Source organism: Plecotus auritus (assembly GCF_963455305.1).
Source record: "Plecotus auritus genome assembly, chromosome: 6".
In the NCBI taxonomy this organism is placed as follows: domain Eukaryota; kingdom Metazoa; phylum Chordata; class Mammalia; order Chiroptera; family Vespertilionidae; genus Plecotus; species Plecotus auritus.
In genome coordinates this window covers 114,757,307-114,781,232 of record NC_137773.1, presented here as the reverse complement: position 1 = coordinate 114,781,232, position 23,926 = coordinate 114,757,307, and the positions used below count along the sequence as shown (strand labels likewise).

At 55.7% G+C, this 23,926-nt stretch overlaps 1 protein-coding gene across 5 annotated transcripts in view; it reads left to right on the top strand.

Moving 5' to 3' along the window:
- The window catches only part of ANK2 (ankyrin 2), a 376,998-nt gene that overhangs the window by 35,687 nt on the left and 317,385 nt on the right, over positions 1 to 23,926 (top strand). The window contains exon 1 of one of the 5 annotated variants that reach the window (XM_080676447.1): positions 16,406 to 16,594. The exons of the other annotated variants lie outside the window; for them this stretch is intronic. The gene's annotated coding sequence lies outside the window, so the exon portion shown is untranslated. Of the gene's footprint in view, positions 1 to 16,405; positions 16,595 to 23,926 lie in introns of those variants that run through there. 5 annotated transcript variants of the gene reach the window in all.

Below are 23,926 nucleotides of genomic sequence, written 5' to 3'. Positions count from 1 at the left end.
CAAGCTCAGGGGCTAGCTGCCTGTCTCAGGAAGGGCCGGCCCGAAGGGGGGTGGCCATTGGCTCCTTTGTGCACTGACAGCAGATGGCGATGGGCTTGGCGCCCTGGGGGCTGTGTTGTGTGGAGAGAGCTGTTGCACCCACTTCTGGGAAAGGCCTCCCAGCTGCCCCGGAGCTCGTGGAGGTTACAGGTGAGTGGGTGGGCACTGAGTGCCCCTCTAGAAGCCCCACTTGAAAGGGACACCCCAGCCCAGAACCAGTGTTTCATTAGTAGCCGAATGCCACCAAACTGGCCTGTTTACGAAGCATTCACCAAGTACTCGTTAGAGAGTGAGCAAGCACGGTCACAGTGGGCTTTATAGAGTGAATGTGCACAAATCAGAAGTAGACTCTGAGCCCAGCTGGTGTGGCTCAGTGGATAGACCATCGGCCTGCGGACTGAAGGGTCCCGGGTTCCATTCCCAGTCAGGGCACATGCCCGGGTTGTGGGCTCAATCCCCTGTGTGGGGCATGCTGGGGGCAGCCGATCCGTGATTCTCTTTCATCATGGATGTCTCTCTCTCTCCCTCTCCCTTCCTCTCTGAGATCAGTAAAAGTATTTTTAAAAAAGAAACAATCTCTGAGGCCCCCAGGGTCTGGCTGCGAGAAGGCCTTTTGTTGGGAGGATGAAGGTGGGGGAGGGTGGGGGAGCAGGTTGTAGTGAAAGCACCACACAAGGAGTGGACTGATTTGTCAAACGAGAAGTTACGTATTGAGCGCGGACAGTTGGACGGGCTAATTCTGCTCTGTGGTCGGTGTGGACAGAGGAGGCGAGGTTTTGTTTGCTGTGGGTTTTATTACCTGGGAGATTCAGACGTGGGGCCCAGGCTGCCGTGGAGGCAGGGCCCCCCGAGGGGTGTGAGTGGCCAGCGTCCTGACCGAGAGGCTAGCCCACCCACTGGTTCCTTGCCTGAAGCCCCCGTGTCCGGCTGCTTTGCCTCTGCCTGAAGCCCCGTAGGAGGGGGTTCCTCAGCACAGCCACTGGCTCCTGTGTCCACCCCTCTGCCTCAGGCGGGGCTGCGTCTCACAGGACTCGCCTGGCTGAGCCCTGAGGATGGGGACACAGGGCGGCCGTGGGGGGTGCAGGGCCCTGAAGCAGGGCGGCTGGAAAGGATGGGGCTGGAGAGGTGCGGGCTGTCTAGGCGCATGCACCGCAGATAATCAGCTCAGTGCATCGCAGTCCCGTGTACAGATACATCTTTAAATAAAGGCATCCTCCGTATGACGCCGCTTCCGTGTGGAATCTAAAAGGCAAAGTAAATGGACAGACTCACAGACACAGAGAACAGAGCGATGGGGGGGTGGGGTGTGGAAAAGGGGAAGGACTGAGGGGGACAGGTTGGGGGTTCCAGAACAGTCACGGGATGTTCGCACAGCGCAGGGAGCGCAGTCAGTATTATTATAGGAACACGCCTGGGGCCAGGCAGACACTGGAAATATCGGGGTGATCACTTCATGAGACATATAAATGTCTAATCTCTGAGTTGTACCCCTGAAACTAATATAATATTGTATGTCACCTGCAACTGGAAAAAAATATAAAAAAAGAAAATCCAAAAAGTAAATAAGCAAGGCCTGACCTTCAGTCCCGGTCCCTGTAACATGCCAGTGAAGAGTTCAAGTTTCTGTTGGAAAAGCTGTCTTGAGTGAGTTTGCACTTAGGTATCAAAACAGATCCATAAATATTTTTTAAAATATATTTTTATCGATTTCAAAGAGGAAGGGAGAGGGAGAGAGAAATACCAATAATGAGAGAGAATCATGGATCGGCTGCCTCCTGCACGCCCCCTACGGGGGATCAAGCCTACAACCCGGGCATGTGCCCTGACCAGAATCAAACCCGGGACCCTTCAGTCTACAGGCCAATGCTCTGTCCACTGAGCCTCACGGGCTCGGGTCAGACCCATAAATATTCATGGCAAGCAGTTGTTTATGGGCCCAAATAAACTTTGGAATCAGGGAGAAATGCTACATTCAGAAAATGTAGGGCAAAGCAGGGATGTTTGCTCTCAGGCGTTCCGGGCAGCTGGCCCTGCCTGCAGAGCCGGAGTGGACGGGCTGCTGCTGAATAGAGTCGCTGGATCGGAAGCGGATGCAGCAGTGTTTTCTGGGAAGCGCCGGGGGGTTCTGGGTGGGGGAGCCAGGGAACAAGGAAGCAAGGTTTTTTGTTGTTATTGTTAATCCTCACCCAAGGATATTTTTTTCCATTGATTTTTAGAGAGAGTGGAAGGGAGGGGGAGAGACAGAGAGAAACATTGATGTGAGAGAGACACATCGATTGGTTGCCTCGCGCACATGCCCTGACCAGGGCCGGGGATCGAGCCTGCAACTGAGGTACGTGCCCTTGACCGGAATCGAACCCAGGGCCCTTCAGTCTGTGGGTTGATGTTCTATCCACTGAGCCACACTGGCCAGAACAGGAATCAGGTTTTTTTAAAAAATATTTTTTTATTGATTTCAGAGAGACAGGAAGGGAGAGGGAGAGAGATAGAAACATCAATGATGAGAGAGAATCACTGATCATTTGCCTCCTGCAGGCCCCATACTGGGGATTGAGCCCGCAACCTGAGCATGTGCTCTGACCGGAATCGAATCCAGGACCCTTCAGTCTGCAGGCTGATGCTCTATCCACCAAGCCACACTGGCAAGAGCAGAAAGCAGCTTTTGACATTGAGATTTAGCCTCACCTATGAAAGGGGTTCATTTCAGGACGATTCAACTGTAGGCACCTTCTAACACGTTATTTTCTTCTATCATTTTTGACTTAGGAACTCAAAACAGATGTCCCAAACCGAGCTTTTTTATGACCTGGTGACCACGAGTGAGAAAGATCCAAACAGGTCATTAGTGAGCGAGTGAGTGCCTGCGCATGTCCAGGTGTGAGGGGCTGGCTTCTCCGGAGGGACGCTTTCTGTTACGGGAAGCAGGCATGGAGGGCAGCCCCCAGGTGAGGGAAGAGTCGTACCAGGGTGAATGTGAGGGAAGAGTCGTACCAGGGTGAATGTGAGGGAAGAGTCGTACCAGGGTGAGTGGTTGAGAAACCTTCAGTACCCCTTCCCATTCCAGGTGCTTGTGGTCCCTCAGAGAGAACAGAGAAAGGATGGGGCCTCCAGACAGCAGCTCCCCATGGGGGGCAGGTCCACTTTGTGATGTGCTGGTTTTGCCGTGTGTGTGTGTGTGTGTGTGTGTGTGTGTGTGTGTGTGGTGGTGCACGTGTCCTTGGGCCTGGAGATTTCTCTAAAGCACTTTCTGCCGCCTGCACCACGCAGGTCCCTGCAAACCTCACAGGTGAGCTCAGTCCAGGGAGGCCTGGAGCCGCACCTGCTCTGCCTGGGCTGTAGGAAAAGCTGGGGAGGCTGCGGGGACTAGGCTTGTTCAAGGTCACCGAGGACACACTGGAGACGTGAAGGCGGGGGTGGGACAGATGCCCGCTGGGGCTGCTGCTGAGAGGAGGGGCGAGGCTGTGCTGACCCTGGGCCCATCTCCCCTGTGCTGGTGCCCCTGGCCACCACGCACGCCAGCCTCCCGCGCCCTTAGGGTGAGGGGCAGGATGACGTCAGCCATCCAACAGGACGGAGCCCACACGGAGCTCAGTGGGTGGATGCATGAATGAGGGGTTGCTTCTCCCACGTGGATCTCTGCACCTGGCAAAGGGGCAGGTGCTGGGCGTGAGGTCCGCACGGGCATGAGAAGTCTTGGCTCTGGGGCCATTGACCTGCCGAAATAATCTTAAAGAGCACACGCCGCACGGCTGTCCCTGTCCTTTGTGCTGAGAGTAAAAGGGACTCCAGTTTCTGTCCTGGGGCAGCCAGCCCAGCGCGGCCCCCCACCCCAAGAGGGGCCCAGGACCCACTCCACTGCCCAGAACTGCAGGACTGGGCCCTCCTCATGCGTCCTTTCCCCAGGCCTCCTGTCCTCGGACCCAATCCCAGCCCGGCTCCCCTGCAGTGTCCCTGACATTCCCGCCCACGGCCACGGCTTCCTGCTTCAACTCCAATACAAAGTCTCAGAGCTGCCAGTCGGCAGCTCCTTCCTGGCCTCAGCAGGTTCCTCCCCGCGGGTTCTGCAGCGGGTGAACAGCCCAGCCGGGGCCGCCCTGGCTGTGAGCAGAGCCCGAGCTGGTGGCAGAGCTGCCAGATTCTTTTTTTTTTTTTTTTTAAATATATTTTATTGATTTTTTACAGAGAGGAAGAGAGAGGGATAGAGAGTTAGAAACATCGATGAGAGAGAAACATCAACCAGCTGCCTCCTGCACACCCCCCACTGGGGATGTGCCCGCAACCAAGGTACATGCCCTTGACCGAAATCGAACCCGGGACCTTTCAGTCCGCAGGCCGACGCTCTATCCACTGAGCCACACCTGTCAGGGCAGAGCTGCCAGATTCTGAGGACTTAAAGGCCAGGTGCTGGGCCCCGGCCACGGCCGCCTGCCCCGGCGTTTGGCATCCTGGATGCGACAGCTCTTCCCTGTCCTGTCCTTGCAGGCACGGCCCCCGCCTGCATCTCCTGGGGATGGGGGTGGGTGGGTGGGAGACAGGGACAGCAGGAGGGCGAGCAGAGCTGAGGCTGACCCTGGGCACTGGGCTGGAGACTGGGGACGGGGGTGTGAGAGTAAGAGCGAGGCATCCTCGGCTCCCTGTCTTCCCCTGGTCAGGCTGTCACCGCACAACTTTCATTCGACCGACTCCGGGTGTCCGACTCCGGGTGGCCACAGTGTTCCTTCCCTGGCGGCGGCTGCAGGGCGGGCCTGGGGCATCCGCATCCTCCCCACGCCTGGCCATCTTCGAAGCCCTTCCCAGCCCAACTCTCTGTGGTTGGAAGCAGAGGGAGCCTCAGCCTTGGCGCGTTGGGCCCATGCTTTGCTGTCGTTGGTGTGGTTGGTTTTCTGGCTGCACTATGGGAAACACTCAGCGTTCCCCCTGGTTAAAAGACTTCAGGTGAAAGTGTGCATTTCCAGCATCTCTAAGAACTCCCGGCGCCTAAGCCTGGCCTCCTCCAGGCGGCTGTGGGCTGGGGCCACAGTCTGTGGCCGTGGGCAGGCGTGCCACGGGGAAAGTCACAGGTCCAGGTCCCCCAGCCCACGCCGGCTTTCCTGTCTTCTGTTACCTCACGGCGCTGCTTAACCGTCAGTTTAAACTTATGCAGATGGAAAAGGATAAGATTAAGCCATGAGTGAGATTTGCTAAATGTTTGACGTTAACCTGTGCTCTATTTTGTGTTTAGTAACTCAAAATTGAGGGGGAAAATGTAAGAACTGACTCCCCGTGCCCCTGCCTCTGGGCGTGGGCGCCCCCTCGTGGCGGCAATGGGTAACACAGTCCATTGTCCGCAGATCCCCTGTCCTGGGGGAATATAACAGGCGACAAAGGAGTAGGAATTTGGATGAGATGGAGTAATAACTCCTAGAAACACCATTGTTCGGTGAACGTACATCTGAGGAAAATAATTGGGCTGAACCTATCAGATGGGGGGCGAGCTGCAGTTTGGAGGTAGGGGCAGGCAGGTATGAGGGATGCCATGGATGCTTTCTAGGAGCCCGACCTTCAGACAACTCCAGACAAGGGATACCAGGGCCCAGCACAGTGGAGCAATGATTCCCACAGCCTCCCTCACTCACAGATGTTAGGTAATTAGAGGATATTGCTGCATTGACGAGGTAACAAGTGCAGTGTCGTTCACTTGACCTTGGATCCTGGCATTAAAGGAGCAGAGTAAAGTCCTATGTTATGGGAGGTGGGGGCAGGTAGGTGTCTATGCTGGAGGTGGGGGCAGGTAGGTGTGTATGCTGGAGGTAGGGGCATGTAGGTGTGTATGCTGGAGTTAGGGGCAGGTAGGTGTGTATGTTGGAGGTAGTGGCAGGCAGGTGTGTATGCTGGAGTTAGGGGCAGGTAGGTGTTTATGCTGAAAGTGGGGGCAGGTAGGTGTGTATGCTGGAGGTAGGGGCAGGTAGGTGTGTATGCTGGAGGTGGGGGCGGGTAGGTGTGTATGCTGGAGGTAGGGGCAGGTAGGTGTGTATGCTGGAGGTAGGGGCAGGTAGGTGTGTATGCTGGAGATAGGGGAAGGTAGGTGTGTATGCTGGAGGTGGGGGCAAGAAGGTATGTATGCTGGAGGTAGGGGCAAGTAGGTGTGTATGCGGAGGTAGGGGCAGGTAGGTGTGTATGCTGGAGGTGTGGGCAGGTAGGTGTAAATGTTGGAGGTGGGGGCAGGTAGGTGTGTAAGCTGGAGTTAGGGGCAGGTAGGTGTGTATGCTGGAGGTGGGGGCAGGTAGGTGTGTATGCTGGAGGTGGGGGGAGGTAGGTGTGTATTCTGGAGATAGGGGCAGGTAGGTGTGTATTCTGGAGGAAGGGGCTGGTAGGTGTGTATGCTAGAGGTAGGGGCAGGTAGGTGTGTATGCTGGAGGTAGGGGCAGGTTGGTGTGTATGCTGGAGTTGGGGTCAGGTAAGTGTTGTATGCTGGAGGTAGGGCCATGTAGGTGTGTATGCTGGAGGTGGCAGCAGTTACGTGTGTAAGCTGGAGGTAGGTGTATCTGCTAGAGGTGGTGGCAGATAGGTGTGTATGCTCGAGGTGGGGGCAGGTAGGTGTGTATGTTGGGCCAGGTATGTGTATACAGTGGAGGTGGGGGCAGGTAGGTGTGTATTCTGGAGGTAGGGGCAGGTAGGTGTGTATGTTGGACGTGGGGGCAGGTATGTGTGTACAGTGTAGGTGGGGGCAGGTAGGTTTGTGTGCTGGAGTGGGGGCAGGTAGGTGTGTACAATGGAGGTAGGGGCTGGTCGGTGTGTATTCTGGAGGTGGAGGTAGGTAGGTGTGTATGCGGAGGTGGGGGCAGTTAGGTGTGTATGCTGGAGGTGGGGGCAGGTAGGTGTGTACAGTGGAGGTAGGGGCAGGTAGATGTGTATTCTGGAGGTGGGGGCCAGTACGTGTGTAAGCTGGAGGTAGGTGCAGGTAGGTGTGTCTACTGGAGGTGGAGGCAGGTAGGTGTGTATGCTCGAAGTGGGGGCAGGTAGGTGTGTATTCTGGAGTTAGGGGCATGTAGGTGTGTATGTTGGACGTGGGGGCAGGTAGGTGTGTACAGTGGAGGTAGGGGCAGGTAGGTGTGTATGCTGGAGGTAGGGGCAGGCAGGTGTGTATGCTGGAGTAGGGGCAGGTAGGTGTGTATGTTGGAGGTGGGGGCAGGTAGGTGTGTACAGTGGAAGTAGGGGCAGGTAGCTGTATATGCTGGAGGTGGGAGCAGGTAGGTTTAAACTGGATGTAGGGTTAAGTAGGTGTGTATGCTGGAGATAGGGGCAGGTAGGTGTGTATGCTGTAGTTAGGGGCAGGCAGGTGTGTATGCTGGAGTTAGGGGCAGGTAGGTGTTTATGCTGAAAGTGGGGCCAGGTAGGTGTGTATGCTGGAGGTAGGGGCAGGTACGTGTGTAAGCTGGACGTTGGGCATGTAGGTGTGTATGCTGGAGGTAGGGGCATGTAGGTGTGTACCCTGGAGGTGGGTAAGGTAGGTGTACATGTTGGAGGTGGGGGCAGGTAGGTGTGTATGCTGGAGGTGGGGGCAGGTAGGTGTGTGTGCTCGAGTTGGGGCAGGTAGGTGTGTATGTTGGAAGTAGGGGCAGGTAGGTGTGTATGCTGGAGATAGGGGAAGGTAGGTGTGTATTCTCGAGGAAGGGGCAGGTAGGCGTGTATGCTGGAGGTGTGGGCAGGTAGGTGTTTATGCTGGAAGTAGGGGCAGGTAGGTGTTTATGCTGGAGTTGGGGTCAGGTTGGTGTGTATGCTGGAGGTAGGGGCAGGTAGGTGTGTATGCTGATGGTAGGGGCATGTAGGTGTGTATGCTGGAGTTAGGGGCAGGCAGGTGTGTATGCTGGAGTTAGGGGCAGGTAGGTGTTTATGCTGAAAGTGGGGCCAGGTAGGTGTGTATGCTGGAGGTAGGGGCAGGTACGTGTGTAAGCTGGACGTTGGGCATGTAGGTGTGTATGCTGGAGGTAGGGGCATGTAGGTGTGTACCCTGGAGGTGGGTAAGGTAGGTGTACATGTTGGAGGTGGGGGCAGGTAGGTGTGTATGCTGGAGGTGGGGGCAGGTAGGTGTGTGTGCTCGAGTTGGGGCAGGTAGGTGTGTATGTTGGAAGTAGGGGCAGGTAGGTGTGTATGCTGGAGATAGGGGAAGGTAGGTGTGTATTCTCGAGGAAGGGGCAGGTAGGCGTGTATGCTGGAGGTGTGGGCAGGTAGGTGTTTATGCTGGAAGTAGGGGCAGGTAGGTGTTTATGCTGGAGTTGGGGTCAGGTTGGTGTGTATGCTGGAGGTAGGGGCAGGCAGGTGTGTATGCTGGAGGTAGGGGCAGGTAGGTGTGTATGCTGATGGTAGGGGCAGGTAGGTGTGTATGTTGGAGGTAGGGGCAGGCAGGTGTGTATGCTGGAGTTAGGGGCAGGTAGGTGTGTATGCTGGATGTAGGGGCATGTAGGTTTGTATGCTGGAGGTAGGGGCAGGTAGGTGTTTATGCTGAAAGTGGGGTCAGGTAGGTGTGTGTGCTGGAGGTAGGGGCAGGTAGGTGTCTATGCTGGAGGTAGGGGCAGGTACGTGTGTAAGCTGGACTTTGGGCAGTAGGTGTGTATGCTGGAGGTAGGGACAGGTAGGTGTGTACCCTGGAGGTGGGGATAGGTAGTTGTATATGTTGGAGGTGGGGCAGGTAGGTGTGTATGCTGGAGGTTGAGGCAGGTAGGTGTGTGTGCTTGAGTTGGGGCAGGTAGGTGTGTATGTTGGAAGTAGGAGCAGGTAGGTGTGTATGCTGCAGGTTGGGGCAGGTAGGTGTGTATTCTCGAGGAAGGGGCAGGTAGGTGTGTATGCTGGAGGTGTGGGCAGGTAGGTATTTTGCTGGAAGTAGGGGCAGGTAGGTGTTTATGCTGGAGTTGGGGTCAGGTTGGTGTGTATGCTGGAGGTAGGGGCAGGTAGGTGTGTATGTTGGAGGTAGCGGCAGGTAGGTGTGTACAGTGGAGGTAGGGGCAGTTAGGTGTGTGTGCTGGAGTTGGGGGCAGGTAGATGTGTATGGTGGACGTGGGGCAGGTAGGTGTGTATGCTGGAGGTAGGGGCCTCCCTGTGCAGGGTGATCATGTGGTGATGATGGGGCCCCTGACCAATTGCATGGCATCTGCCTTGGCTGGTATGGCTCCAGTTGGTGTCATAGTGTGTTTGTCTGCAAGGTCGTCCGGACAGTCGTTTGGTCGATTTGCATATTACACTTTTATTATTATAGATTCGGACACTGACAATAGAGGGGTGAAGACCTGGGATGGGGGTGCAGGGTAGAAGTGAGTAATTCGGAAAAAACATACAATCAAAGGGGACATCGGTAATACTTTTTACAATAAGGAAAATAAAAGGGGTCCCTAGGTGGTGTGGCTGAGTGTATAGAGCCTTGGCCTGTAGACTGAAGGGTCCTGGGTTTGATCTCAGTCAGTTGCCCAGGTTGTGGGCTCGATCCCAGTAGGGAGTGTGCAGGAGGGAGCCCATCAATAATTCTCTCCCATCATTGATGTTTCTATCTCTCCCTTTCCCTTCCTCTCTGAGATCAATAAAAATATATTTACAAGAGAGAAGAAAAGAATTACCGTCCAGTCTTTATGAACCCGATACTATGCGTGTAGCACCCAGCTGCTCCCTGCAGACATGCCTCTCCGGGTCCTGTGAGGCCTTCGCTCTCATTGATGGAGACCTTCTATCGCAGGCGCTGGTTGACTGTCACTGCGAGATAGAGGTCCACGTGATTAATGCTTAAATCTCTCTCTTTACCATTTTTTTTCAGGGAGAAATTGGTGTCACCAGCACCTCAGAGAGTGGCGAATGTGTTTTCTTTTTTCTGTGTTGAGTGTTGTCGGGGTTTTCATGGGTTCAATGGCGTTCGTCCACTCAGTGTTCTGTCTGATGCTATGACAGACGGTGTTTACCAAGGAGGCGACGCAGTGTTTGGGCCCCCGGGTCCCTAATGTGACATGCACATGGCTCCATAACTCTGCTCAGCCCTCTCTCGGGACGTGGGCTTTTAGTGAAACCCAGCCCTGCTGGGGCCACGCTGTCCAGGGAGCATATGGGACCGAGACACAGATGCAGAGTCCACTGGTCCATCCCATTGCGTGAGGGCCCCGGCTGCAGACTCATGGAGAAGCGAGGAGCCCCGGGAGCCGCCAGCCCCACTTTTAGGTGCTGGTTGATGCTGAGTAGAGAGGACCGCGGCCGGCCCTGAGCCTGCCCAGATGACTCTGCAGGGAGAATAGGTGTTGTAGCTGCGTTTGGCCCGGGAACAGGCAGGTGCGTGGATGGAGCTGCCTGTGGGTCCCCAGGCCCTGCTTCGTGCGGAGCCCATGTCCTGGGCTCACCTCACACATTCAGGCCTCAGGTCTGACTCCGCATTTCCTCCCAGGCTGCTCCCCTCCCCACCCCCCCGCTCTTTCTAGTGGGAATGGCGTTTAGGGCTCAGAATGCGGACACCAGGAACACACTGGTTCTGGCTCTGTGCTGAGCTGTTGGGCACTCTGCATTGAGTGTGATGTTAAGCAGGTCCCACCACCTGTACGAGTCAGGATGGAGAAAGAGACTGACAGAGAGGAGCCAAGTGCGGTCTTGAAAGAACAAATTTACTTTCCTCCTATAGGCAGCGGCATGTGAGGCTCAGGTGGGAAGGCCGCTTGGTTCTGTGGTTATGGGGCCCGCCCCTTCCTTCCATACCCCTGCTCTGCGGGTGGGGGTCCTGCTGTGTGGTTGTCCCAGTGTGTGGGTGTCCCAGTGTGTGGGTGTCCCGCTGTGTGAGTGTCCCAGTGTGTGGGTGTCCTGCTGTGTGGGTGTCCCAGTGTGTGGGTGTCCCGCTGTGTGGGTGTCCTGCTGTGTGAGTGTCCCAGTATGTGGGTGTCCTGCTGTGTGAATGTCCCAGTGTGTGGGTGTCCCGCTGTGTGGGTGTCCCAGTGTGTGGGTATCCCGCTGTGTGAGTGTCCCAGTGTGTGGGTGTCCCACTGTGTGAGTGTCCCAGTGTGTGGGTGTCCTGCTGTGTGGGTGTCCCAGTGTGTGGGTGTCCCGCTGTGTGGTTGTCCTGCTGTGTGAGTGTCCCAGTATGTGGGTGTCCTGCTGTGTGAATGTCCCAGTGTGTGGGTGTCCCGCTGTGTGGGTGTCCCAGTGTGTGGGTGTCCCGCTGTGTGAGTGTCCCAGTGTGTGGGTGTCCCACTGTGTGAGTGTCCCAGTGTGTGGGTGTCCTGCTGTGTGGGTGTCCCAGTGTGTGGGTGTCCCGCTGTGTGGGTGTCCTGCTGTGTGAGTGTCCCAGTATGTGGGTGTCCCGCTGTGTGGGTGTCCTGCTGTGTGGTTGTCCTGCTGTGTGAGTGTCCCAGTGTGTGGGTGTCCTGCTGTGTGAGTGTCCCAGTGTGTGGGTGTCCCGCTGTGTGAGTGTCCCAGTGTGTGGGTGTCCTGCTGTGTGGGTGTCCCAGTGTGTGGGTGTCCCGCTGTGTGGGTGTCCTGCTGTGTGAGTGTCCCAGTATGTGGGTGTCCCGCTGTGTGGGTGTCCTGCTGTGTGGTTGTCCTGCTGTGTGAGTGTCCCAGTGTGTGGGTGTCCCAGTGTGTGGGTGTCCCAGTGTGTGGGTGTCCCACTGTGTGGGTGTCCCAGTGTGTGGGTGTCCCGCTGTGTGGGTGTCCTGCTGTGTGAGTGTCCCAGTGTGTGGGTGTCCCGCTGTGTGGGTGTCCCAGTGTGTGGGTGTCCCGCTGTGTGGGTGTCCCAGTGTGTGGGTATCCCGCTGTGTGAGTGTCCCAGTGTGTGGGTGTCCTGCTGTGTGGTTGTCCTGCTGTGTGAGTGTCCCAGTGTGTGGGTGTCCCAGTGTGTGGGTGTCCCGCTGTGTGGGTGTCCCAGTGTGTGGGTGTCCCGCTGTGTTGGTGTCCCACTGTGTGAGTGTCCCAGTGTGTGGGTGTCCCGCTGTGTGGGTGTCCCACTGTGTGAGTGTCCCAGTGTTTGGGTGTCCCGCTGTGTTGGTGTCCCACTGTGTGAGTGTCCCAGTGTGTGGGTGTCCCGCTGTGTGGGTGTCCCGCTGTGTGAGTGTCCCAGTGTGTGGGTGTCCCGCTGTGTTGGTGTCCCACTGTGTGAGTGTCCCAGTGTGTGGGTGTCCCGCTGTGTGGGTGTCCCGCTGTGTGAGTGTCCCAGTGTGTGGGTGTCCCGCTGTGTTGGTGTCCCACTGTGTGAGTGTCCCAGTGTGTGGGTGTCCCGCTGTGTGGGTGTCCCACTGTGTGAGTGTCCCAGTGTTTGGGTGTCCTAGTGTGTGGGTGTCTCGCTAGTGGGGGTCCCACTGTGTGGGGGTCTTGCTGTGTGAGCGTCCCAGTGTGTGGGTATCCCAGTGTGTGAGCATCACAGTGTGTGGGTGTCCCAGTGTGTGTGGGTCCCGTCTGGGGGTCCCAATGTGTGTGGGTCCCGCTGTGTGGGGGTCACAGTGTGTGTGGGGTCCCAATGTGTGTGGGTCCCACTTTGTGGGGGGGTCACAGTGATCTGTGCTCAGCAGAGAGGAAAGAATCGGGGTGAACATCTTTTAGGCAGAGAGGGTGTGGAGCTGAGGGTGGTGGGAGGCTGGGCGGCACCCCAGGATGGGCAGCAGAAGCCCAGTAAAGGAGGCAGGCCCTGCCTCTGGTCCGAGCTCCATCCTGACCTGGTCGTCTGTCCTAGGGGTGTGTCCGTCACAGGAAATAGTGTCCGTTACCTGTAGTGCAGCCAGGAGCCCTGGCCAGTATGTTCCTTCCCGGAGAAGAACTGTGGGGACACCACACACTGTGGTTGAGGGTCTGCGGGCCGTGGCAGGAGTGAGAGGAGATGGGAAACCATGGGGGTGGTGTTTTTTTGGTTAATCCTCACCCGAGGAGACATTTCTTCCCTTTTGATGTTTAGAGAGAGTGGAAGGGACGGGGAGAGACAGAGAGAGACACACACACATCGATGTGAGAGAGAACCATCGATTGGTTGCCTCCCACATGTGCCCCGACCGAGGCCGGGGAGGAACCTGCAACCAAGCTTCATGCCCTTGACTGGAATCGAACCCACGACCCTTCAGTCCGAGGGCCGATAATCTAACCACTGAGCCATACCAACAGGAATGTGGAAGGTTGTAGGTGAAAGGGTCAGTGCTGTTGGGAGGACAGTGAGCGCCTGCCCCACAGGAGACCCTGATGGTGGCCACTGACCTGGGGCTCAGCGCCTGGTGGCCTCTCACTGCTCAGCCTTGCCCGGCCGTATGGGTAAGGAGCATGTCGTCCGAGAGGTCAGATCGCCCCCTTTCCTTTTCCTGCATAGAGAAACGGTGGCAGAGGGTCCAGGCTGTCCTAGCCGGGTTGGCTCAGTGGATAGAGCGTTGCCTGCAGACCAAAGGGTACCGGGTTCGATTCCGGTCAAAGGCACATACCTAGGTTGCAGGCTCCTCCCCGGCCCAGGCCCTGGTTGGGGCTCGTGCAGGAGGCAACCAGTTGATGTGTCCCTCTCACATCGATGTTTCTCTCTGTCTTCCCCTCTCTCTAAAAACCAAGGAAAAATATCCTCAGGTGAGGATTAACAAAAAAAAGGTCAGGGCCTTGGGACAGACAGATTCCTGGGGAAGGGTTATCTATTTTTATTAAAAAAATTTTTTTAAAGACAAATGTCTGTTGCAAACCCTTTTTAAAAATATTTTTTTATTGATTTCAGAGAGGAAGGGAGAGGGAGAGAGAGAAACATCAACGATGAGAGGGAATCATGGACCGGCTGCCTCCTGTACACCCCACACTGGGGATCGAGCCCACAACCCAGGTATGAGCCCTCACTGGGAATTGAACCGTGACCTCCTGGTTCATAGGTCGACACTCAACCACTGAGCCATGCTGGCTGGGTGGGAAGGTTATTTTAAAATGTTCAAAGTTAATTCTATTTATGAAGTAAAGGTGAGCAAAATGCCCACAACTCTAAACAAAAAGACATTTCTCAAGTAGAAAAGATAGTCTCCTGTCCTCGTTTATGAATGTGCTCTTTCCCATAGAATACCCATAGCCGCTGAAAACTGTTGGTTTTCCATCTTTTGCCTTTTTCCTTACATTTAAACTGGGTAGTGCTATTCTCTTACCCATATCCTATTAGTTGTGGAAATAGTACAAAGTAGTAATCATCTGTAGAATTATTTACCTAATAACCCAGGTGTCATCTGTATATATAAAAGCCAAAGCAACTGAACGACTGAACAACCGAACCATGGGTCGACTGGTCGCTATGATGCACACTGACCACCAGGTGGCAGATGCTCAATGCAAGAGCTGCCCCTGGTGGTCAGTGCCTCCCACAGCAAGAGCGCTGCTCAACGAGCTTACTGAACAGCAGTGGTGGCAGCAGCAGGTGCAGCGAACCCGGGATGAGTGGAGTGATGTGCAGCCTCCTCCCGGCCGCCTGCCACTTCACACACTACTACATCCCCACAGGCCGAATCTGCACCCCATCCCCATCTGGCAGCCTGTGGGGATCGGGCCAAAACTGGCAGTCTGACATCCCCCGAGGGGTCCCGGATTGCGAGAGGACTCAGGCCAGGCTGAGGGATCCCACTGGTACGTGAATCTGTGCACTGGGCCTCTAGTTTTACATAAGATATTGAAGTCAGCTGTTTGGTTCTGCATAAATTTGTGCTTATCAAGAAAGTGACCCGGTGGCTTGGGACTGACATTTCATACGCCATTCCGTGGGAAAACGGACTTCCATTGATCTCTGTTGGGAATAAAGTGTATAAAGAATGAAACTGAGCCCAGCTGGCGTGGCTCAGTGGTTGAGCGTCGACCTAGGAACCAGGAGGTCATGGTTCGATTCCCGTTCAGGGCACATGCCTGGGTTGTGGGCTCAGTCCCCAGTGTGGGGCGTGTAGGAGGCAGCCGATCAATGATTCTCTCTCATTGTTGATGTTTCTCTCTCCCTCTCCCTTCCTCTCTGAAATCAATAGAAATATATTTAAAAATAAAAGAATCAAACTGAGTCAGTTTGTTGGTTCTCACTGTGATGTGTAAGTCACTGGGCGTGACACCAAAATGCCCGTGGCCACTGGTGACGAGCTGCCTGCAGGTCTGTTCCGTGCAGACGCCTGGACCACGGCGGGTGAAGCCTTGTCGGGAAGCCGTGCAGACAGAGTAGACAAAGGAGGAGGATCGCATGTCTGGCCCTGCTGCCTCACCTGGCTATGAGGAGGCATCCTAAGAGCTTCATGGCTTGGGTTGTAACCTTGACGTTGATTACCACCCCTCAGGATGAAGTTAGGGTGAAGCGTGGTTTCGTTATGGGCCCCCAGACTCGGCATCACACACAGACCATGTTATAAGGGGTCTTGATGGAGGGATTGCCTCCCCAACTGTTCAAATAGCTGCTCGCAGGCGCCGAGTACAGGGTTGTGACGAAGGGGTGCGGTGTGCAGTCTGTCCGTCTGTGTCTGCTGGGCCTCTCAGCGTGTTGCTGGGCGTGGCCTTGCCTCCCTGTGAGCTGGGGCAGCGTGACTAACGCAAAGAGGTCCAGGAGGAACCCACGGGTGTTTTCTGATGTGAATGCGTGCACAGACACTGCAGGGGCATCACCCTGCACAGGGTGATGCATGCACAGGGCTGCAGGCAGCCTCCTCGCTGTCCTGAGTCCTGGATGGCTGGACGCCAGGTCCTTCCCACACGCCGGTCAGCATTGCTGCACAGCCAAGCGTTGTCCTTCCTCATTTTCCCTTATTTTGTTGTTGTTATTATTATTATTTAATCCTCACCTGAGGATATTTTCCCATTGATTTTTAGAGAGAGTGGAAGGCAAGTGGAGAGACAGAGAAAGAGAAACATCGATTGGTTGCCTCCCGCATGTGCCCCAACTGGTGCTAAGGATCGAGCTGCAACCCAGGTACGTGCCCTTGACTGGAAATGACCCTGTGACCCTTCAGTCCTGGGGCTGATGCTCTATCCACTGAGCCAAACTGGCCAGGGCTTATTATTATTTTTAAAATATATGTTTAGTGACTTCAGAGAGGAAGGGAGAGGGAGAGAGAGAGAAACCTCAATGATGAGAGAGAATCATTGACCGGCTGCCTCCTGCACACCCCTTACTGGGAATCGAGCCCACAATCTGGGCATGTGCCCTGACCGGGAATCGAACCGTGGTCGCCTGGTTCCTAGGTTGACACTCGACCACTGAGTTACGCCAGCTGGGCTCCCTTCTTTAAGAACACGAGAAATCGATAAAATAATATGTATGCGCCACAAAACCACAGTCCCTACTCGGTGCCACCTGCTTCCATCCAGCCCAAGGCTCCCACTGGCTGCAGCGCGCTCGCTGCGAGGGCAGGCGGGCGGGGGGCTGGCAGCGCGGGGACGGTGATGTCAGCCGGTCATGTGGTGCGCTGTGGGCAGCGGGACTGGCCGCCAGGAGCACATGCACTGCACCGCCGTCTCAGGCTGTAACTGGAAAGTCACTCGGCGGCCGGGCTGTGTCTCGGAGACATCAGCCCCTGGAGTGGGGGCTCCCTCTGTCCGGGCTCTGGGCCCCCCTGCGGCGTGGCTCAGGCGCGGGGCACACGGAGGCGCCGCTCCCGTAAGTGCTGGGCCCTGCTTGGGACTAGAAGCGGGAGGAGGTGCCCTGGCCGCGGGTCAGGAGCCTTTGTAAGGCTCGCCCCGAATCTGGGTGGGGCAGTGCTGCTCCCGCGTCCTGGGCTCCCACGTCCTGGGCTCCCGGCAGCGCCCACGCTGTCGCCCGGCCCTGGTTTTGGGTGTGATTCCGGCTCGTCCTCACGTGATGTGTCTGGGATTTGCATTTCTAGCTGTGGGCTCTAGGGCAGATCTGCCAGATGCGTTAGACGGGGTACCACAGACTCCCGGACCTGGCTGCTCTGTGAATGGTGACCCGGAGGGGCAGGGTAAGGCCCCCGTTCTGTCACAGACAGAGACAGTTCGTGCTGCCCTTCCCTCTGTCTGGGGCCCCGAGGGTGGGAGAGAAAGGGGGCAACCAGCTGCGAGGAGCGAGGTGCGCGCACATCGGGTCCTTTCTGGTAGATGCCACGCCTGCCCTTTAGGGGTCGCATGAGTCTGAGGTCGGCTCGGGTGGACAGGGACAGGAGCAGCGGAGGTGATGGAATTCGCTTTCCTGCTGGGAGGGTGGGGGGGCGGCGCTGCCCTCGGAGCCTGGAGCCCGCCTTGCTGTGTTTTTGCTCCTGAGGAGCCTGGTCCCCATCGCCCTCCCTCCCGCCCCCAGGGGGAAGGCTGGCGCTCCTCTCTGCCATGTTGAGGTGTGGCCTCTGCAGAGGGAGCACCGGCCACACCCCACCGGCCCTGGCACAGACACCAGGCTGACGACAGGCTGAGCCCATGGGTGTGGGAGGGGCTGGGAGGCAGGTGTGGGAGACAGGAGCTGCCTCGGCTTTCCTGGGAGCAAGGGCAGCTCTGGGCCCAGATGTTCCCACACGAGACAATGAGCGAACACCCAGCATCAGGCTACGCTCTGAGCCCAGGAAAACGGTCTTTTGTTTGCTGAATCTCAGGCTTTGGGGCAGGGCCTGACTCCAGAACGTTGGGGCGTGAAGGACACTGGCTGGGCAGGGCCAGGCCTCAGTCCCATGATTTCGGGGACAGACATGGAGCCGCGGCCCCACGTGGACAGGAGCCGCCCTACCCGCAGGGCCAGGCACCAAGTGTCCCCACATCAGATCCCCTCTGGCCAAGGCAGGGCCCCAGTGAACTGAACCACAGATACAGGCAGGTCCCGCTGCCAGCCCCCCCCAACTGTGGGGAGCTGGCTCTGAGCATGGCTCCATCTCGTCCCGTGTCATTGTCACCTCCCTCCCCACCTCGGAGGGGCCGGGATGTGCAGCTGTTGGGACTGGGGCCGCGCAGGGACATCAGAGTGCTTTTCTCGCTCTTCTTATTCCTCCTCCCCTCCCCACACCCCCCCACTCTGGCCCCAGGGAGGCCACACCCACTTTTGTGGCCACAGGCCAAAGCCCCATCTCCCCGTGGGGCCCCGAGCCACTTCCATGCCTGGGCACTGAGTCCTTGGCCATAACACCCAGGAGCCTTCCTCTCCCTGCCAGCACCCCACACCTGCTTTTTGGGGATACAGATGCCTGCTGTGGGGGTTCTAGGGTTCCAGTTCTTTAAAAATTAACACATGGCCGTGCACAGAAACGCAGACAGCTGCTCTCGGCCCGTCTTCCTCCCCCGGGCTGTGCCTGACCTGGGCCTGCTCTCGTCTGGCTGCTCTCAGTGGCTGTGGTCCCTGCAGAGGCCACCGTCCCAGACCCTGCGCTCGGGGGCCTCTGCAGCCAGGGGTGCTTCAGACAGACTGACAGCTCCTCCCCTTCTCACAGACAGGAAATAGGGCGCTGCCCATGTGATGAGGGACAGACCCCGGCTTCCCCTCGATGCACTGTGACCACGTAGCTCAGGGATCAGTGTTTCCCGCTCCAGGTCATGTGTTATTCAGCCGTGGCATCACAGGGTGGTAACGTCGCCCCCGTCCATTTCCTAAGAATATCTCGGAAGAGATGGTAAGTCCTTAAAAAGGAAATTAAGCCCTAGCTGGTGTGGCTCAGTGGGTAGAGTGTTGGCCTGGGGACTGAAGGGTCCCGGGTTCGATTCGGTCAAGGGCACGTACCTGTTGCCAGCTTGATCCCTGGCACTGGTCAGCGTATACAGGAGGCAACCAATCGATGTGTCTCTCTCACATTGATGTTTCTCTCTCTCTGTCCCTTCCCCTTCTTTTCCCTCTCTCTAAAAAAAAAAATCAATGGGAAAATATCCTCAGGTGAGGATTAAATAAAAGGAAACTAAGTCCCATTTCCTTAGGGGTGGGGCCCCGGGCGTAGGCGTGGTAGTCCCTTTCGAGACTCCCACACCATCCTCCCTCCTGCCTCCTGGGAGTGGGCGCCCTGGTCAGCGAAGGGCCCCGAGCTCCCTGACGGGGCTTCAAGCCCCATGAGAACGTGTCATGTAGAAGCTCCTCCAGCGTGGCGTGTTTCCTGCATCGTATTAAGGCTCTTTCTCTAGGCAGGCCCTGTCGCGGTGGCAGGGTTAAAACCATGCAATAGATGTTTAATTTAAATCCAGTTCCAGCTTAGCTACCTCTCTTTGGTTTAATGCTAGACCCCAACGAGATTTTCTTTTCTAAAATATTTTTATTAGTTTCAGAGAGGAAGGGAGAGGAAGAGAGAGATAGAAACATCAATGATGAGAGAGAATCATGGATTAGCTGCCTCCTGCACGCCCCACACTGGGGATTGAGCCTGGCAACCTGGGCATGTGCCCCGACCGGGAATTGAACTGTGACCTCCTGGTTCATAGGTCAAAGCTCAACCCCTGAGCCAAGCGGCTGGACTCCAAAAGAGATTTTCAAAAGAATACTTGTTGCTGAATGATCAGTGACACTTGCTTGTTGTGGGTGTGGGGGAGTCTGAGGTCAGTGCTGCCCCATCCTGCACGGGATCACAACCTCACCTGCAAGTCGGCCACCTGATCTTGCCCAGGGTGGGATTGACATGTTTGTTTGGGACCAACATAAATGAATAAATGTCCCATGTGATGCATCTATGCCAGTGCTGCTGGCAAGAGCAATGGACGCACACGATCCTGGGTGCTGTCAGTCACAGTGTTGGAGACCTTGATGGTGAGACGATGTCCCTCCTCTGCTTCAATTCCCAGTGGGCAGGCGTCCATGGCCGCTGGCCGGGAGGCAGCCTTGCCTCTGGACACTGCATGGCAGGGACGCACTGGGACACTTCGGGTCTGGATGCCATGAGGGCTTCAGCGAGAATAATGGAGCCCTGTTCCCAGGAGCCTCTCTGTCCGGCGCGGACACAGACGCTGTGTGTATGACATTGCTACGCGGTGACATCTTCCAGGGCCCCGAGCGGATGGTTTCCTTCACGCTCCAGGTTACGGATGGGAATGGAAACCAGGTGCTCAGTGGTTCAGGCCCCTCTATGGAGAGACAGAGGCTCCAGGCACAGACACAGCCTCTGGAAAAAGCTGTCACTAAGGAAATGCTAACCCGGGGTTCATGGAGCCTCCGTGGCGACCAACTGCTGTCCCCTTGCAAATGTCACCCTTCAGATCTCGGGTGCCTTTATGGGCTCCATCAGGCAGAAAGCACAGCAAATATCTATCGCTTTTTTAAAAATATGTATTTCTTTATTGATTTCAGAGAGGAAGGGAGAGGGAGAGAGAGATAGAAACATCAATGATGAGAGAATCATTGATCAGCTGCCTCTTGCACACCCTCTACTGGGGATCGAGCCTGCAACCTGGCCATGTGCCCTTGGCTGGAATCGAATCCGGGACCCTTCAGTGTGCAGGCCGAGACACTGAGCCAAATCGGCCAGGGCAGCAAATCTCTCTTGTTGTAAATGAATCAACAGACATAGTTAACACTGAGGTGATCACAGCCAGAGCCAAAGTACTCAGGGCTGTCCCAGCACAGTGGGCTCCTGGCCTCCATCAGGACTTCTAGCCCGGCCGTGGGCATCACCCATGGACCAGGTCACGGTTTGATTCCCGTCAGGGCACATGCCCAGGTTGTGGGCTCCATTCCCAGTGTGGGGCATGCAGGAGGCAGCCGATCCATGATTTGCTCTCATCACTAATGTGTGTCTCTCTCTCCTTCTCCCTTCCCCTCTGAGATCTATGTATATACTAGAGGCCTGGTGCATGAAATTTGTCCTCAGCATAGCCTGCACCCTCTCCAATCTGGGACCCCTCGAGGGATGTCCGACTGCCCGTTTAGGCCCAATCCTACCGCTGGACTGCTGGCTCCCAACTGCTCGCCTGCCTGCCTTCCTGATTGCCCCTAACTGCTTCTGCCTGCCAGTCTTATCACCCTCTAACCACTCCCCTGCCAGCCTGATTGATGCCTAACTGCTCCCCTGCCAGCCTGTTTGCCCCTAACTGCCCTCCCCTGCAGGCCTGGTCACCCCTAACTGCCCTCCCCTGCAGGCCTGGTCCCCCACAACTGCTCTCCCCTGCAGGCCTGGGTCCCCCCCAACTTCCCTCCTCTGCCGGCCTGGTCACCCCTAACTGCCCTCCCCTGCAGGCTTGATCGCCCCCAACTGCCCTCCCTTGCAGGCCTGGCCCCTCTCTACTGCCCTCCCCTGCTGGACTGATCGCCCACAACTGCCCTCCCTTACAGGCCTGGTCCCTCTCAAATGCCCTCCCCTGCTGGCCATCTTGTGGTGGCCATCTTGTGTCCACATGGGGGCAGCCATCTTTGACGACATGGGGGCAGCCATCTTGTGTGTTGGAGTGACAGTCAATTTGCATATTACTCCTTTATTAGGTAGGATAGAGGCCTGGTGCATGCCAGCTGGTTTGCCCTGAAGGGTGTCCTGGATCAGGGTGGGGGTTCCCTTGGGGCGTGGGGCAGCCTCAGCGAGGGGCCTGTGGTGGTTTGCAGGCTGGCCACGCCCCCTGGCGACCCAAGCGGAGGCCCTGGTATCTGGGATTTATTTATCTTCTATAATTGAAACTTTGTAGCCTTGAGCGGAGGCCTGTGCCGGCCAGGGTGTGCAGAAAGCTTGGCTTCCTCCATTGCTGGGGAAACCCAAGCCTCCTCTGCTCGCTCTGTGGCCGCAGCCATTTTGGTTGGGTTAATTTGCATACTTGCTCCTGATTGACTGGTGGGCGTGGCTTGTGGGTGTAGCGGAGTGATAGCTAATTTGCATATTATTCTTTTATTAGTTAGAATATGTGTATTTTTAAAGGCCTTCCTCCAGGTAATCACATCACTCAGTGCTCTAGTAAAAATATTTCCCGGGACACAGTTGCTGAAAGTCTGCATTTCCTCCCGGTGCCTCCCTTCCGCACCCAACCCGGAAGGTCACCTGTCACTGACCCCCAGCTTCTCCAGGCCCCCAGGGAACAGCCAGCTCCCCCGTCTCCACAGGATGCCACTCGGTCACAAAACTGCGTCCACCTGGCAGCCCTGATGGCTGCAGATGGAGCGAGTGTCTGCGACATTCACGTAGGGTCTCTGACGTTTCAAAACAGTACATTGTGGAAAATCAACAAAAACACAGAAAACCACCTCTAAGTGAGCCACCTGGAGCTGCGTGCGCCTTGGTTTCAGCAAAGTGATTTTTCAGATCCGGGCCGGAGCCACACGGGCTGCTGTTGTCGGGGATCCTCGGGGGGACCCTTCACCGAGGGCAAGAGGACACAGCTCCAGAGTCTCCGTGGTCAGAGTCCTTCTCACCAGCTTTCGGAGCAGCGACCTCAGCTCCTAGCTCTCCCCAAAGCTTCGCCTCTTTGGGTCTTAGAATAAAGGGAACATCGAACTATCCCCACCGAGGAACGAAGCTGAGTTAAAAAGTAGGTTTTGGCCCTGGCCGGTGTGGCTCAGTGGTAGAGCATCGGTCTAGGGCAGGTGCCTGGGTTGCATGTTCAGTTCCTGGCCCTGGTCGGGGAGCGTTCGGGAGGCAGCCAATCATCTCTCTCTCTCTCTCTCTCTCTCTCTCTCTCTCTCTTCCCCTCCCCCCGCTTCCACTCTCTCTAAAAAAAGTCAATGGCAAAAATATCCTCGGGTGAGGATTAACAACAACAACAACAAAAAGTAGATTTTGCATTATTTACAGTCACATGCTTATTTTGTTTTGCCCAGAAAAGATTATTGTTTTTCCATATTGTACATTTTATGCTTACCCAAACTTTATTTATGAAAGCATATTCCCTCTAGATATTAAGTTCCCTGTAGAATAATGCTGCAGCATCTTAAACACCTCGTACTGATAGTGTATGGTGTTCAATTTCAGAATAAATTCCGTGAGAACATTTGGCCCAGATGTTACTAAAAATAAATGTTGCTCTAACATTTCACACAGGGAACGACATCCCACGGTTATCATGCTTGCTTCGTTTTCCACTGTGAGTGAGAAGAAGAAATTTATTAAAAAACATTTAAAAAGGAGATGTTGGCGGAAAACGGGACATCTTTAATAATACCAACAATAAAAAATAAACTTAAAAAGTAAGAAAAGGAGGGCGTTGGTGCGTTAGCAGCTCCCAAAAGGCTGCCTCAGCTACATCTAAATTGTTGCCGTAAAGAGACAGCAGTGTGCTTGTGTGAGGCATGAGTCTGCCTGAATCATGTGACATTTAATTTGGACAAAAGACTGTCCCCTGGAGTGTCAGTTGGTCAGTGCTTGGCAGGCGGGCAGGAAGGACAGGGAAGGCCAAGGCCATGGCTGCGAGGAGGGCTCCATGGAGGCGGCAGGCGGTTTTGAAAGGCCAGCTCTTCCAAAGAAGAAGACAGAAATAGGGCAGTGTGGGGCAGAACAAGCCAATCTGAGGTGGGAGGTCAGGGGAGGTGGTGGTGGCCGCAGGGGCACTCTGTCAGACCACAGTCCCCCCAGAACCCCAGAACGCAGGCTTGGCTGGCTTGCTGGAGAGTTCTGGCTTTGGACACCTCCAGGCAGTTCTCCAGGTGAAATCCGGTAGGACACCCTTGTCAGGTTAATCTTAGCCCCCAGTGACCATCACAGTTGGTTGGTTTTGGTGATACTGGATATATCCAGGGGGCAGCCCATTTTTCCCTTTTAATTTCTGGATGATTTCTGTTGTTGAATATACAGTATACTGCCCCCAATTCAAAGGATACATAATCATAAAGAAGTCTCGCTTCTTCCCTAACCAGTTGCAGCATTCCCAACGTACCAGTCTTGTGTCTCACTTACTGTGTCCTGGGTGTTGTTCCATATCAATACATACATAGTTGCCTTATTCTTTAAACACATGTTTTCCTAGAAGAAATTTCAGACGAGAGAACCAAGACAGTGGCATAAACGTGCGGTAGTAGGTAAGGGGAGATGGTGGTGGCTGCAGGCACAAAGCCCCCCGTGGGACGTTTTTTTCAAGCCAGGCTTCAGACGTTTCTAAAATCAGTGCG